We start from the raw sequence: 15,984 nt of genomic DNA on the forward strand, positions 1-15,984 counted from the left end.
TTTTCAGATAAAGCACCAAATGTAAAAATAAAGCAGAAATATTTTCATGAAGGTTTTGAGGAATACATTTGGTCCACTATAACATAAAAAAGTTCTACAGCATTTTCACTGACACAAATATCTGTGACCTGATTTGCATGAAAGAGGAGAAGGCCAGGAGTTGTTATGGCAGCAAAGAGCAGCAAAATGGTTGCAAACCTTTCTTCCATCCTACATTAATTAAATGTACCACAGTGTGCAAAGTAGCTCTTAGCAAACTCATACTATAAAATTCTTGAGTGTTATTGAAAAACTCACAGCAAAGAATGCAAACAGCTGCTGGACAGATCAAAGAGCATATGAAGAGTTGTTCAACAGGTTTGCTAATGGAAAGATAATGGCTTTTATGAGAATGATGGAACAAAAATAAAGCAGCAGACCTGAGGATAAATTAAAAAACAAAAAAGAGGCCTTGTAAAATGAAGCAGTAACATAAATCCATTAGCTGTAAACACTGGATAATATTAATACCGTAAATGGCATTCCACGTCCATTTTGTGCATCATCTTGGGTGAAAGGTGGTAGCTTGTACCAGAGAAAAAGTGCTCTTTTATTTAATGATGTTGAATAAGGCTGTTGGCCATATTGACAGCTGTGCTGAGTAGCAGCTGGTAGCTAGGCAAAGTTGTTTAATGTTTATAACAATGAAGAATAGATTTGTAGGGTTTAGAGCAAAAAGCTTTTTGGAAAATATCTAGAATAAGTATTCTAAAATGCTGGGAAAATATTAATTAAAAGTTATTTTTTATAAAAATAAAGTTTTATTGAAAGAAAGGATAGAAATGTGGCAACATAATTTTTCCACAACACATGCTCAGAATCATTAAGTAAGGAAAGGTGAGGAAAAAAATGAATCTTTTTTTTTTTACATTAAATACTCATATTAAATGAGGAAAATGCAAAGGAAGAAGATATGTGGCCTGATTTGGCTCCCAGATGGCTTCAGTAAGAATTGGGTGTAATCAATGCTTTGCTAAATACTTAATAAGAAACACTACTGAGGGCAGTGGAGTTCCATTACTTTACCATCAATTTTTATGGGGCAAGGATTTTTTTTTAATTATTTCTTCTTTTTTAAACTGCCTTCCCAGTTGGATGGGATGTTTTAAAGAACTGAAAACACCAGATGTTTGAGAGTAGGAAGATACAGATAATCAACAGATCTGATTTATTGGTTTGTAAATTCATTTATTTCTTATGTCCGGCTAGCAGACCACTATTGCTGAATGGAGTGTGAAGTTGTCACAGCAGTAGAAAACCACAAAATTATTTAAAAATAAAAATTAATCATTCACCAGAAGTTGAAAACACTTAATCATAACGCTAATAAGTTCAGCTTTTTCAACAAAAATTCCCTAGTACTGATAGTTCAAAAGAGGACGTAAAAGTTTTAATGCAGCCATTCACTTGTCCTGTAGACAGTGCTTAATCAGCTTTTAGAACCTGCTGTGTTCTTTCAGTTTTTGAAATGCATAGCAGGTCACACAGAGGTTTATTTCTGCAGCCTATTTTTACAGACCTACTATTGTCAAAGCTTTACGCTGTAAAAGACTAAACCCATTTTAGGAAGCTAACCTATTTTGTGCATTGTTTTCTGTAACACTGCCAAGAAACAAATTCTACAAAACCTAAGCAAAGCTGTCAGTTATATCTCTTTGTGGAGGAGTGTATCACAGCCCTGACCCCATACAAGGTCCTGGAGCAAAACGTACTGAGCACTGAGGAACACCCTCTGTCTACAGTATTTTTAAGATGGGCATAACATTGGAGCTGACAGATGTACTGACAACTCGGTGCATTGAAAATACCTATTTTCTATTTTTCGAAGGTGAGTGTGGACAGCCAAGTTGCCTTTACATAGGTTGGCTTTTTTAATGTAGAAAGTCATACTCAGCCAAGGGGAAGAGTGGTTGGCAGGAATGGCCATTGCGTTCCTTTCACTTAGGGAAATCACAGTACTAAATTATGGACTTATTTTAGAATGATGGGATTGATTGATTTAGTACTTGAAAAAACTTCTTATGTTTGTACATAAACCATTATAATTGATCGATTAGTGTTTAATTGAGTGATCTGTCAAATCTGTGTATTTGGGAAGACCATTTCTGCCAGGAAAGCATGTCTCTTTTAATTATCCCTAGATTGCAATCACTAATTTAAAGGAATACATCTTCAACAAAATAGTTTTTTCCCCCAAAGTTAGTTTTATTCAATTCCATTGCTCTAAGTTACAAAGCCTAGGTTTACATGTGAAGCAAAGCACACTCTTTAATGGTATCCAAAATAACTTTTCCATGTTGTAAAATTAAACAAATAGAGATAGGTGAAAACACTTGTGTGACTTTGATTACTTTTCAATCTGAGCACATTTTTATGGCATGTCATTGCATGAAGTCAGTAGTATGATCTAACATCTTGGCTATATCTTACCCAGTCTTCAAAGGAAGTTTGATAAAGGAAGTTCTTCCCTAAATGGGAACTAGTACAAGGACTGGAAACAGAAAGAATGTTGGGTTGTTTTTTGTTTCTTTTTTTCTTTAAATAAACTCTTTATTGTGGGGAGGATAGGAAGTATCTTCAAATACTAAAATAGGTTTCCAGTTTTAAATGCCTGTCATTATGAAAATAATTTCTAGAGAGCAGAATCATTCTGGCAAAACCAGACTTAAAATTGTTTGGAATTAAATGAAACATCAGCAGAGAGTGCCTTGTGTTTCACAAAGCTAATTTTGTGGTATTTCATAATAGTTTTTCATGCTCAGACAAGTTAATAAAGAAAACTGCTTATCCATTGATGGCCAGCCACAGACACCTGATGTGCTACTGTAGAGCTGCCAACAGTTCCAGAGCTCTCTAAAACATCACCTGGGCTTTCTGTGTCAGCAAGCCATGACATGCAAAGGCATTGTAAGTGCTGGGGGTAACAAAGTTTCTAATCATGGCTCTGAAAATGCCATCAGTCTCCAAATTCCTAATGCATAGCAGCAGAAACAAATGACAGAGAAGATTTTTCCCTTTATAAAACAAGGTTGGCAGAAAGCTAAATGAAAAACAAAGGACAAGTCAACATATCATCCTGCTAGAAATAATTTCTACAGACATAAGAAAATGAGAATATATATTTTTAAAGTATTATTACAGTCTTCATAAATAGAAATACTTTTCTATATATTTATTTACATTTCTGGTGAACTAATATGGATCAGAGCTGAAAGGAGATCTCATAATCTTATGTTCATCAGAAAATTGACAATTTGACTGTCCGGTCTCCCAGATATTTGTTTTATTTAAAAAATGGGAGGAGGAATGGGGAGCTGTTGCATTTTATTTTCTGTCAGGGAAAATTTATGATTTCCTAGAATGTTTTTTATTTTTTGATTAATCAAAAATAAAAACATATATGTTCATTTCCATTATTACTGATTGAATTATTATTAGGGCAAATATACCTAGTAGAGTTAGGTATAATGTTAATATGTAACATTAGGGGTCAGATTTGGTTAGACAGAGAGCAGACCTGCATCATCTCATGGCTGAAGGCAGTATTTGTGCCCCCAGCTTTGAGGAGTGTTTACATTTTCACTGTCCTTAACAGTTCACAGAAGGAAACCAGTAATTGTATCTCAGTGTTTCATAGCTTGATTATCTATATTCACTTTGGACCAGTTTCATTTTCTAGTATTGGCACTACACCATAATTGTGATGATAGCTTAGTTTATTTTGAAGACAGCATCAACTATCAGTGGCTAACGTTAAGTCACAGTTATTCTGAAGCATCCTTGGAAAAGACACAGAAATCTTAGAGGTAACTAAACTCATAGAAAACCTGTGAAAGTTCCCATCCGAGTAGAAAAGAAAATGAAGAGATTGCTTCTTCCTACTAAGGGAAAGACAAATACAACACAGTTGTCACCACAGTCTTGGGTGGTGTAGCTCAAGATCTCACCAGTGTGCATGGATTGGCTGATTGATGCCCATGCATGTAGCTCAGTACACTGCTCCACAGTGCTTCCTCCCCTGGACCCCCTGGGTTTCTCACAACAAGACTTGGAATTAGCCCAATGGAAACAAAGGTTTACTAGTTCTGCTGAAACAAAAACAGCTCGTTTTCCTAAAGATGAGCATATCTGCTTAGGTCTTCATGCTAGAGTATCAGATTTCTAGCAAAAATTCTTTCTAGTTTTGACTGCTGAAAGGTTGAAGTTGAAAGCACACCTAGCTGCATAGTTTTTCCAAACTCCTTTTACACAGTACTCCTTTGGAGTATTGTGTATAGTTCTGGTGTCCTCAACATAAAAAGGACATGGAACTGTTGGAACAAGTCCAGAGAAGGGCCATGAGGATGATCAGGGGACTGGAGCACCTCCCGTATGAAGACAGGATGAGAAAGTTGGGGCTGTTCAGCCTGGAGAAGAGAAGGCTGCGTGGAGACCTCATAGCAGCCTTCCAGTATCTGAAGGGGGCTTATAAGGATGCTGGGGATGGACTCTTCATTAGGGACTGTAGTGACAGGACAAGGGGTAATGGGTTAAAACTTAAACAGGGGAAGTTCAGATTGGATATAAGGAGGAAGCTCTTTACCATAAGGGTGGTGATTCACTGGAATGGGCTGCCCAAGGAAGTTGTGAATGCTCCATCCCTGGTAGTGTCCAAGACCAGGTTGGAAAGAGCCTTGGGTGGCATGGTCTAATGTGAGGTGTCCCTGTCCAGGAGGGTTGGAACTAGATAATCTTAAGGTCGTTTCCAACCCTAACTATTCTATGATCTATTCTAGTCTATGATCTTTCGGTTGTGTTCACTTGCATTTTTCTCCACTTCTACAGCAAAATGGTGGCCTGTAAGTAAAATGGGTGATAATTCGGAGATAATAAAACAAGCTAATTTGTGTATGGAAGACATGAAATGTCACATTTCCAACTGTGGAAACAGAAGAATTTCAGGTATAAGGTTCCAGACAGCTTTCTTTAAATTGATGGGAATTGTTATCACCTTATTTTGCTTTTTCTCCCCAAAATTAGATGCCCAGACTAAACCACTTGGCCAGGTCACCTCTCCACTGTCACTGGGGAGACAGTCACTCAGGAAAGGAATTCTTCCATTTATCTTTCTCCACTGCTTAAACAAGAGGTCTAAATGAGCAGCATAGACAAGATGACAAATGGTAGATGAGCTAATCCTCTCCCTGTGGGACTAATAACAATGTGCCTTAACAGTGTTGAGAAAAGTGTCCCTTAGTGGAAATCTGGAGTCATGTTTTTTTTTTTCCCTAGGGAGCCTCCTGTCTATTCTTAATGGCAAGGAACATTTTCATTGATGCCTGTTGTCTTCCTCCTGAGTACGCAAAAAATTGTGTACAAATTCTAAAGCTCCAAAAAGGGATGGATCCTCTGAAATGTGATGGCTTTTATGTGAGTGTGTTGTTGATGCTGCTTCCCATCTTCAGGTGCACCACTCACTTCAGATCACACACTGCTTTGCCCCAAACTGTGTAACAGAACACAGTGATACAAAAACGTACCACTGTTGATAAAATCTACAGCTTCAACAATATTTTACACTTTGGTTTGACATGATGCCCCATCTCAGAAAAATTCAAAGAAATACTTGTACATTTCCCAAAATCAGTATTTTTAAATTTATATAAGAAAAATATGGATTTGTCCCAAATACCTGAATCTGTCACTTTGTTTCAGGTACGAATATGCACACAATATTTTTTTGTTATTTCCACAGTGAGCTTTCTTTCCACAGCAAGAAACGTGATTAAAATTATATATATTTTAGGGCTATAATGTTTCCTGATAGTGATCTCAGAGCTTTCTTTACTGTTAGCATAACTGAGAAATTAAAAAAAAAAAAATATTTAGGAACATGGTTCATAAGTTCTGTATTATAATCAAGATTGTAATCAAGGTACCTGAACAATGCTTCATAAGTAAAAATAAAGTATACCTCAGATCAATATGTACTGAAGAAACAGATTTGCGTGAAACAAGTCCCTGAGGGATTTTATTAACTTCACACATTTCATTGCACATAACACCAATAAAATCCATCATTGTTAGAAATTCATAAAAATATGGAATATTTACGTTTTGTCTATATTTTATTTGATATTTGAACATCCAGAAGTTAGATTTCCAAATGTAGCAGTATTATAAGTAAAACAATTGGAATCCTGAAGTAGATAGATGAGGCATAGTGTGTCACTTTCTGCTCACACCAAAAAATAAATGAAGATAGTGACATTTAGGACAAAACTATTGCTCAGGAAAATCTCAGAAATGTCCATTTGGGTGATATATATGTCTGGAGGAATTAGGCATTTTAAGTGCAGTATAAAAACACATCTATGAGTTCTGTGCTTTGGTCACAGTTAATACAGTGAAGTGTTGTGGACTGGACGAAAAGAAGACTGCGGGCTATAAACAAAGAGGCAGAGAAACAGATGGTAAGTGAAAGAGAAGAAAGAATACAACAGCCAAAAAAAATCTACAGATGTATTTCTGCAAGTGATGCATTCTCAGAAATTTTACTAAAGCTGTATTCTACCTACAATTGGTAACTAGTCAATTGACATTTAACTGTCTATGCTGCCATTTTGTGATAATATAGGGAATTCACAATTATCACCAATGTCTTCTATGGGAAAATTAATGCGTACCAATATAGTTAGGTAAAACCTCACGCATTTGTAGTAATTATGAACTACAACATCTCTTAATCAAATCAGAGATGAAATTTTATAATTTTTGTCCTATTAGAGTCCCACCAGAAAAAGGAGTTAGAAATCCTCACATTATTCCCGCACTCCCTGGTGTCCCACATTAGCACAAGCAGAAATGGTGCTTTTATCAGAAACCATTCTCACATTCTGTTTGTTTTCGTTTTGGTTTGTTTTGGTTTTTTTGTTGTTTGTTTGTTTGTTTTTAAATTTTCTGTTCCTCCATGTGGAAAAATGAAGATGAGGTAAAGAAGAAAAGATTAAAAAAAAAATAATACTGGTTCTGAAGACAGTGTAAGTGGCTAAAAAGCTTGCTAGATGAGTTCAGTGATGTTTAGCACCATGCTACTTAGCTGTTACAGGGCTCTCTCTATACATCCATCTAAATTTCTGTCAGACAGGCAGAAAAAGAGCAGTGCTTCTTCTAGTCCTGGAGAATATTTTTTATGTTTAACAGTACTGATTAATGGATGTGAAGGACAGATGTTGCATTTAAGATATCTCAGTCAGATCGAGACATCATAGACTCAAAAGAGGGGAACCAATCTCCTGAGAAAAGATCTGTGCCTTTAGTGGTAGGCCACACTTTAGGTTTGATAACCCATGTGAATCAGACAGACACACTTCATTGGATGACACACATATCCTTGTGAAGTAAGTGATTATAATTCTAGAATCTGGTGCAAATATCACCTTTATAGAGAAGAATATTAAATTAAAGTAGATTAAGAGTTATATACAGTCTTTGAATTTAACAGTAGATAGCCCATGAGAACAAGAGAAGTTTCAAAGTTTGCAGATAATTTGTTAGATGTGTCTGCCTATTGCCAAGACTTCTTGCTACTGTCCATTATAAGAAAATTAAAAAAATTACTAATAAGCTTAAAAAACTTTAAGGGATTCAGTGATACTTCTTCAAGCTGCGTACCTCCTGCTGCATTTTAGTTTGTTGTTTGTGTTCATTTGCCTTTATTTATTATTTTTTTTAAAGCTTTGCCAAACCAACTAGGTTATCTTGAAGAACAGACCAATGAGATGAGGAAAAACATTTCTTGGCAAAATTAGACAATTCTGAACATTTGCTCTGTGAACTGTGCACTTCAATGAGGAAGGGTTCCTATCCAGAAAATAATGAGTATGCAATTAACGGTCACCTCATAACATATGCACAAAAGGGATTAGAAAGAAGCTGGACAAACTTCTGAATACTTTCTGTCCAAACCTGGATTACTTGAACTTGTAACTTAATCATGCTCTTATAACACAGCTTTTTGTTGTTGTTATTGTTATTTGCAAGTCTATTCATTTCCTCATTGAACGTTCATGGGAAGTGACTCTTCTGGTAATTCTTTTCAGTGTTCAGTGAGTCTGATGCATGAATCACAGTTGTGTCATCTCTTCTTCACAAATCAAACAATGCCTTACTATAACCCCAAATCCTAATTGCTGATAATAAAATGGTTCCAGTTTTAGGTAGGTTCAGCTTTTCATACTGCTGTCCTGCTGCTGGCTTATGATTCTGTTGGGTTGTCTGGTTCCTGCTTCCCTTTCCTCTTGCAGCTGGGTAGGCTTCAGGTTATGATAATTTTGCCTGCAGTTCTTACCTCCTGCTGTTCTATCAAGGACAATAATGCTTGAACCTATATTTTAAATCCTTTATTCTGCAGAGCCTTAAGGCACACTCTACTGCTTTAAGAACCAAATCACAGAGTGATGTTTTTGTAGGTTTCTATGTGTTTTTTTTTTTTCTAAATCCTGGGATATGAAGTTATTTGTGGCAAACACTGATCAGGGTTGCTGTAAAGACTGCACAACCTAGATAAAAGTAGATCTGTTTTATAACATAAGAATTTCCAAACACCCAGCAGAACACCTTTCATATTCACTTTAACTGGTTCTCTTACAGCACTTCTCATCGCAAAGCAAACATAGGCCAATATTATAAGATAAAAACATGTACACTTCATTTTCTTGCAAGTGCAGGAAGGAAATATATAGAAACTGATATGCCATTCACAATTTCTTAACTTTGAAGGCAAATTTTCTCAGCACAATTTTTAAACAAAATGTACTCTCCAACTTGCAACTAAATAATCAATTGTTGAACTGTGCGCTACTTTAACCTTTCACATTTGAATCATACCCACTCAGCTATTCAAGTAATGTGTGTTACATAAAACCAAAACCAAGAGAGTCAGAATCTATATTTTTTTCTATATCAGATTTGTTGCACCAGATCATTAGCAGCTTTGCAAGCTTTAAGTGAAGTATATACTGATACTTATAAGAATTACAGCTTTCTGAAATGACATTGCTTGTCCACTGTGTCCACTGTCATTTTGTCTGACCTTCTCTTTTGTGCCTGTGCTAAGGAGAGGAGAATATTTACAAAATGTTTTACTTCAATGAATTCCTGCAAAACAGTAAGTTCAATTATCAGCAAAGTTTCAATAGAAATAAATCAAAGCACTTGTATGATTAATGCCAAAAGTGGTTAAGTACATTGATGTACTAAAAGTCTAAACGCATTCTAACTCTTTACTGCTTTATTTACCTGAAGATTGAAAAGTATTTTATATTCACAGTGAGCTGACTTTTCCTGCTTCGATTTTATCATAGAATGATTTGGGTTGGAAGGGACTTGAAAGACCATCCAGTTACAACCTTCTGCCATGGGCAGGGAAAACTCCCACTAGACCAGGTTGCTCAAAGCCCTATAATAACATTATCTTTTACTTCAGTATCAGTAATACAGCCACAGCCGTTTAACCAATATTGGAACATTCCGAAGTATTAAAAAACTTCTAAGTTGTTTGTTTTTTCTCTTTTTTTAAGTCTTTGAGATTTCAAAAGCTCATTTGATCCCAAATAGGAGTGAAAGCAAACATTTTACAAAAAAGAAAAAATAAAAAAATGTCAAGAAACACCAAAGATTATTTTTATTTAGATTTAGAAGTGGGTCAAAATGCATACATTGCTTACACATGCTGAGCAACTGATACAGCCATTTAAATATAGTCCTTTTGGTACTGTAGAAGGAAGCTATGTAAAGAAAAAGCTATTTTGTCACTTGACTACAAAAGCAAAAAGGTATGTATGTTTATGTTATGAAATAGATGCAAAGGACCCCATGTAAATAGTTTATATAGATACAGTTGCTCCCACTTTAAGCATTGTAAAACATGGCATATGCAATCTTGTTCTGTTTTATGCAGAGAAACACAGTCATTGCAAGATTAAAGCTTCATTTTTCTCTTTGTTGCAGTTAATGGGAAATCACATGTTGACCTCAGCAGAGCACTAATGTCAGTGTGTGACTTTTCCAAAGTCACTCTGGAGTTCTGTGAAATAAAGCCTGTAGTATTCCTACATGCTTTCTGGGACCTTCCTACACTGTTGCTACTTACTCTCCAGGACTAGTAACCACTTTCCCTACTATTGATCGATAATTGTTGATAAAAATTCCCATGAGCAACATGTCCCAAATGGCTTTTGTGTTGAGCGATAGAAACAAGTTTCACATTTCTATTTGATTTATAATAAGTGTTAAAAAATGTAGAAAGCACCTGATGTTTTAACTTGAAAAAAAAAAAAAGAAAAAAAGGCTCCCTTTCTTATAAAGTCATAGCTCCAAGGCCCTTTGGAGGTTCCTGAGTTTCACAGTTAAGGTACTACAGAAGCCAATCTTTATTTGAGAGATAAAAACATATGTTTATCTCACCTTCTAATCTTGTTCTCCTGGCTCCAGCAATACACCCTCTGCTGCCAAGCAATCTGAATGTACATCTGCCTCCAAGGTATATCTGCCTCCAAAACTATAAGGAAAGTGGCCAGCTGTGATGACATATAAAGACTGAACCAAAAATACTTGGAGAAAGTGAGGAAGAAGCAATATCTCAATGACGCTTTTGCAACACATCATCTGTGAGGGGCCAACACAGAAAGTCTGGCTGCTAATCAGGGCTGGATATAAGCCATAAAGTTCAGCTACAATGCAAACTTTCCTGAAGCCTGAGGACATTTGGCTTCATGCATTCAGTAAATAGAGAAGGGCTAGCACTAAGTGAAAGTGTTTTAGCGTGTATAAGTTATGGAGATGTTCTGGTGCAGATTTCTTCAAATTCATGTCCATTATTACTGTTGATTGAGGACACAGCAGAAAATAATTGCAGATCGAATACTACTGGGGCCGGTTTTCACAAACCTACTTGATCTGTTTTATAGGTTTGTTCTTAGGGAAACTTTTTTTTTTTTTTTTTTTTGTTCAAAGACAGAATGAGTTGTAGAAGGAGTTAGATTGCCTTTTCCCTGCGGAGTTACTGGGCCTGCCAGCTGTGGGCTTTCTACTTGGACAAGCAGTAAAGGGAGCATCATAGATGAAATTAGTAGCTTGCAGCCCAGATGGAGAAGCTACTGAGAGAAGTGGGATGCAAGGACCTGGGCCTTGGCACAGAGACATGACTTCCTAAGGACCAGAAGGGAATTACTGAGTTTTCTGTTACTCAGTGTTTTATTCAAAAGCCCCAGTAGTGAGGATTTTCCCAGCAGACAGAGTGGACAGGGAGGTGACAGAGAGATTGAATTAAACTCCCCGGTTTTTAACATTGCATTATGCCTATTCATTTTTATTTTTCTGTACTTGAAAGTTAAAGATGTCTATTTACATTCTAATGAAAATGTAATAGATTTTAGGCAGATGTGTCTCAAAACTTGGAGCCACATACAAGTATGGAGTCATGAGATTGGGCACACAGAAGGTGAACTTTCTTCATTTTCATGATAGGACAAAGATTAAAAAAAAAGTGTTCGTTTGTTTACAGAGCTATGCACTTTGCTCTGGAAATTTTTTTATTTTTTTTTTTCAGTTTGGCATTTATGCCATTGTCATTTATGCCAAACAATCTTCATTCAGCTGGCATGAACCTGGGAAAGAAAAAAGTTTATTTCATCTTTTACTTTCGTTGACATTCTTTATAAGTGGAGTTTTTTTTCCAACTCACATACAGAGTACCTGGGTGAAGTTAGGTTTTAGGACAAGTTTGGGAGCTGTTCTAACTCTCCCTAGTCTCCAGTGACAAAATAATCTTTCATTAAAAGAACAACCTGGGAACAACAAATCTGACTCTTCACCCCTCTAACCCCCCTCAATGTTTAATTCAAAGCTGGAGGACTACACATGCAGCAGATGTGTTTGTCTGCATTATATAAATCCACACTCCCAAGCCTGGGCTGAATATGTGTCACCTTTATGTCCAGAAAATGCCAGGACCCACAGGGAAACTAGTTTCCAATTCTTTGCCTTGTCACTGTCAGGCAGCTGATCCCTGGAGCTCAAATACATCATTGCACCTTCTGTCTCAGCTCTCTGATCATTCAGACCCCTTACCATTTGGTTCAGTGTGAAGTACCATACACTTCAGATATATAGCCTAATGGCTTGGTTGCAAAACTTGGCAGTGTTTCTCCCTAAGGTATGCATGCAGAGCTTATAAATATTTTGCTCTCAGGGAAGCTGAATGGGAAAGAGTATTTGTGGAAGTCTCAGAAGCAAATTAACCCACATCTAGAAAGCCACAGTGGTGGAATGCTTCCATTTGCAGAGTGTTTTAAAATGCTTTGTTGAGCTGTGCAGCCTTGAGAATGCCAGAGTGCAGTTAGATGAACAGCACAAATGGAGAGTAGGAATCGCGTTGGCTCTACAAAAATTAGTTAAGATACAGAATAGCTTCCTCCAGCCTTTGTTGTCCACAGGAGGGCTATGGTATCGTCTGCCTTAGCTAGTATAAAAAGAAAGGCAAGAATGTTGCACGTTAATAAGGCTGGTGGTTGCAAAAGTTCGATGGCTGAGCAAATCTCTGCAGAAGAGTCTGAATTTCTTTGGTCTTTCAATTAGGCCGGGCCCAGTGACCCAGCAAGTTAACTCTATCCCAGCCAAAACCATTGCAGTCTTTAAAGAACCTTGTACAGAAATGCCCTTTAAACAGTTTAGGGTTTTCGTGTGTGATTTTTAATGTAGGTTGAAAATTCTTTCATTTCTGTGTCCCTAACTTTTGTTTTCAATTGATATTTGAAATGATCTAGGTCTGTCTTCAAGGTCTGACAGTTTCATGGAAGGACTTCCCATCTCAGTCTCTTCTGCAGATTCTTAATTTCTCTCCTTCTCTCTCCCCCTTTCTCCCCCAGAGTTTTTATTCCTATTTTGTGGCTGTTTATTTTTTTCTTGTTGTTTGTTTGGGTTTTGGTTTGGTTTGTTTGGGTTTTTTCTCCCATTACAATAACCACTGAGACCTTCTAAAACTGAAGTTTCCACCATGTCCTTGTCTTCTTCTAAATGTACCTGTCTGTATCTGTTCAGTGGATTCTATAGTTTCTGCTCCTTTCCTAGAGAATCTTTCACCATTTTTAGCTCCCACAGCTTCTTCTCTGTCAAAAAGGTAAGGGCAATATCCTGGAATATGAAAGTAGATTTCTACCCCTCCACTGCCCTTTCTCCACCTTTTAAGAACTTAGATCCCAGTCTGAAGCAGCTTCTTTTGAGGCATATAGGGGCGCTCATATTACAGCCCACTTACTATTTGTATGCCAATATTGAGATGATTCTAATATAAAGTCACAGAACATCCTGTGGCCTGCATACATGGAAATCTTCAGCTCTGTCACTAGTGTTATCTATGTACCATGGTAAGTACCAAGATCTATACTATTGATTCAATCCTTCCTAAGTCTGTCTACTAGTGTCTTCAGTCACATAGCTTTACTGTGTTTACCTTAGGCATCTGCAATAGAATAACTTCATATGCTGGAAGATTTACACTTTCTGTGCTACAGGAGTATGCCTGCCCATCTTCTCTCTCCACCACTGGCAACTCAGCTTCTGATTTATTCCTGCTTCATGGGTATACTGAACCTTAAAATTTACTTTAATAAGCAAAAAGAACATTTTTTTTTTTTTTTGGTACTACTGTACTTATTTTCACCTTGTCTGTATGTAATTTTGTGAACAAGCAATTGGTCATGCCAGGAAACTAAGCTTCTCTGTTCTGTTTCAGTGCAGGCTATCATGTCCAGAAGAATGGAAGTGGGCACAGCAGTCCTGCCAGCTGTCCTATTAAGAAGCTTTTCCATTACTTAAAGGAGAAAGGCATCAGTCCTGAGTAGGCTTCATATGTACATGTTAGTCATTGCCAGATGAAGCTGTTATACCATCTGTTCTTCTTTCTTATGACTGCAAATCTTTTTAAGACCCTTCCTCAGGATGACACAGGCAATGAAGGTACTTATAAATGCACAAATTATTGTATAGCTTACTGAGCAAGGATATGATAGATCAAATTCAAATCCAGTAAATGGTTGATATTATACTTCTGAGACATGAATTTTCTGGCCTAATTTAGATACCTACTTTAGAATTAGATCAATTGAACCCCAAGGTGCCCTCTATGAATTATAAAAAGAGGCTACATTGAGTACTTGTAGACATCTGTGCTGTCAGCTCTAAAGCTAGGCAAGATGAATACCATCCATAAGGCCTAAGAGTAGTAACATTGCCTGCAAGAAGAAAAAGCAAATTTATATCTGGTTCATTCTTTTTTCAGTAGCTTACTGAAGCAAGGAGGGCCTGCAAAAGTCTGGTTTTGGGCTGCTCCAAATGAGCCATTTCCTCACAGCCCTGCTTATAGCTATGATATCTCATGCTCTCCTAACTCCTCTTCCACACATTTTTCCGTAACTTTCAAAGGTGAAGAAGTTGCTGTGTTGCACCATAGTCAAAGAATATGTGGATATGAGTGTTCATCCTGTCACACAACATCACTCTTGGCAGCCCCATAAAGATGTTCAGTTAGATTGACCCAACATGGGGTATAACCTCAAAAATCAGACAAGGATCAGTCCTTTTATTACATTAGAAGATCTAATATTCTGCAGTAAGTGAGGCACAGAAAGAAATTACAGTGCTAACCATGAGAAATTTTACACCTACAGTTAATTCTATGAAGTTAGTAGACTATTGGAACAATACAGATTGCTATACAGATAATCAAGCCAACACATGAGTATTTGTAGGAAGATAATGTAAGTCAAACACCGAATCAATAGAAAAGGAAAAATCTCTCGAGTTCAAGTCAAATCCTCTGTGTTGTAACCATAATATTTCTCTTATTTTTATCTTCACACAAGGCTATGAGCAGCTTAGAGCATATATTACAATTATTACAATACACCAAAGTGTGTCTGGTGTATGAAAATTTACATGTAAGTGATTCAAACTAGAAACAGGACTGATGGCATCTGTACTGTCACTGTATTCTGGGAGCCTTAATTCCTCACGCTCATGGGGCCGTAGTGATTCCTGCTAAGTCAAAATACTATCTTCTTACCTCATGGCCTCATTCTCATGTTCTCAAATTTCCCATTCTTGGTTGTTATCGCATGTCTGGGATTTTGCTCATATTATGCACAAACATTTCTTTGGAGGTCCTGTTGTCTATGATAGTTCAAGGTCTTAGTTAGGTCAAAAGGCTTATGTAAGACAATAATATGAAGGTGTAACTTTGTATTTGAAGATGCTAATAAATTTAAGTAGGTTTCATAACAATTTCTTTTTACTAGTTCCTGAGTACAAATATGTTCTTCTTTTACCAGTATTATTCAGTTTTCCATAACTTTGGATGTACAAGTTCAAGGCATTGTTTTCAAGTAGCTCGGTCTTCAATTCACACAGCTATTAATCAGTTTAATATGCTTTCCGTCGCTAATTTGAAAAGCACATAAGGAAGAAGTCTGTGCAGTACAGATATGACAATTAGTGAAACAATCCCTTTTTTAAAAATTTGATTGGGTAGTACAAATCTTACCAGTAACTTTGTCTCCTTGTACTAAAGAAGAGTAAGCGAGACAGTTGTTCTCATGCCAACAAGTTTTGGTGCCAGAGGTAGAGATAGAAATATGTTGCCTCTGGAGGTTCAAGAGTATTTAATAATCCTCCTCCTCCACAGTTATTTTCCATTATTGGTCCCTCTTCTCTCTTCCTTGTTATCGTCTAGTAAACAGGCAAGTGTGCAGCAGCAATATATAAAACTTAAAAAACCAACATGTCCATAAAGAACTGGTTGTCTGCATAAAAAAGAAAAAAAGAAAATGAAATGTGCAAGAAAACTCCAAAAGGGAACAACTTTGACTCAAATTGTGTCATGCTGAGGTGCAATATAACATTCTACAT

The sequence above is a fragment of the Neopsephotus bourkii genome, unplaced genomic scaffold, assembly GCF_033783945.1.
Source record: "Neopsephotus bourkii isolate Nb327-2 ecotype Australia unplaced genomic scaffold, CSIRO-AGI_Nbou_v1 NB_74, whole genome shotgun sequence".
In the NCBI taxonomy this organism is placed as follows: domain Eukaryota; kingdom Metazoa; phylum Chordata; class Aves; order Psittaciformes; family Psittacidae; genus Neopsephotus; species Neopsephotus bourkii.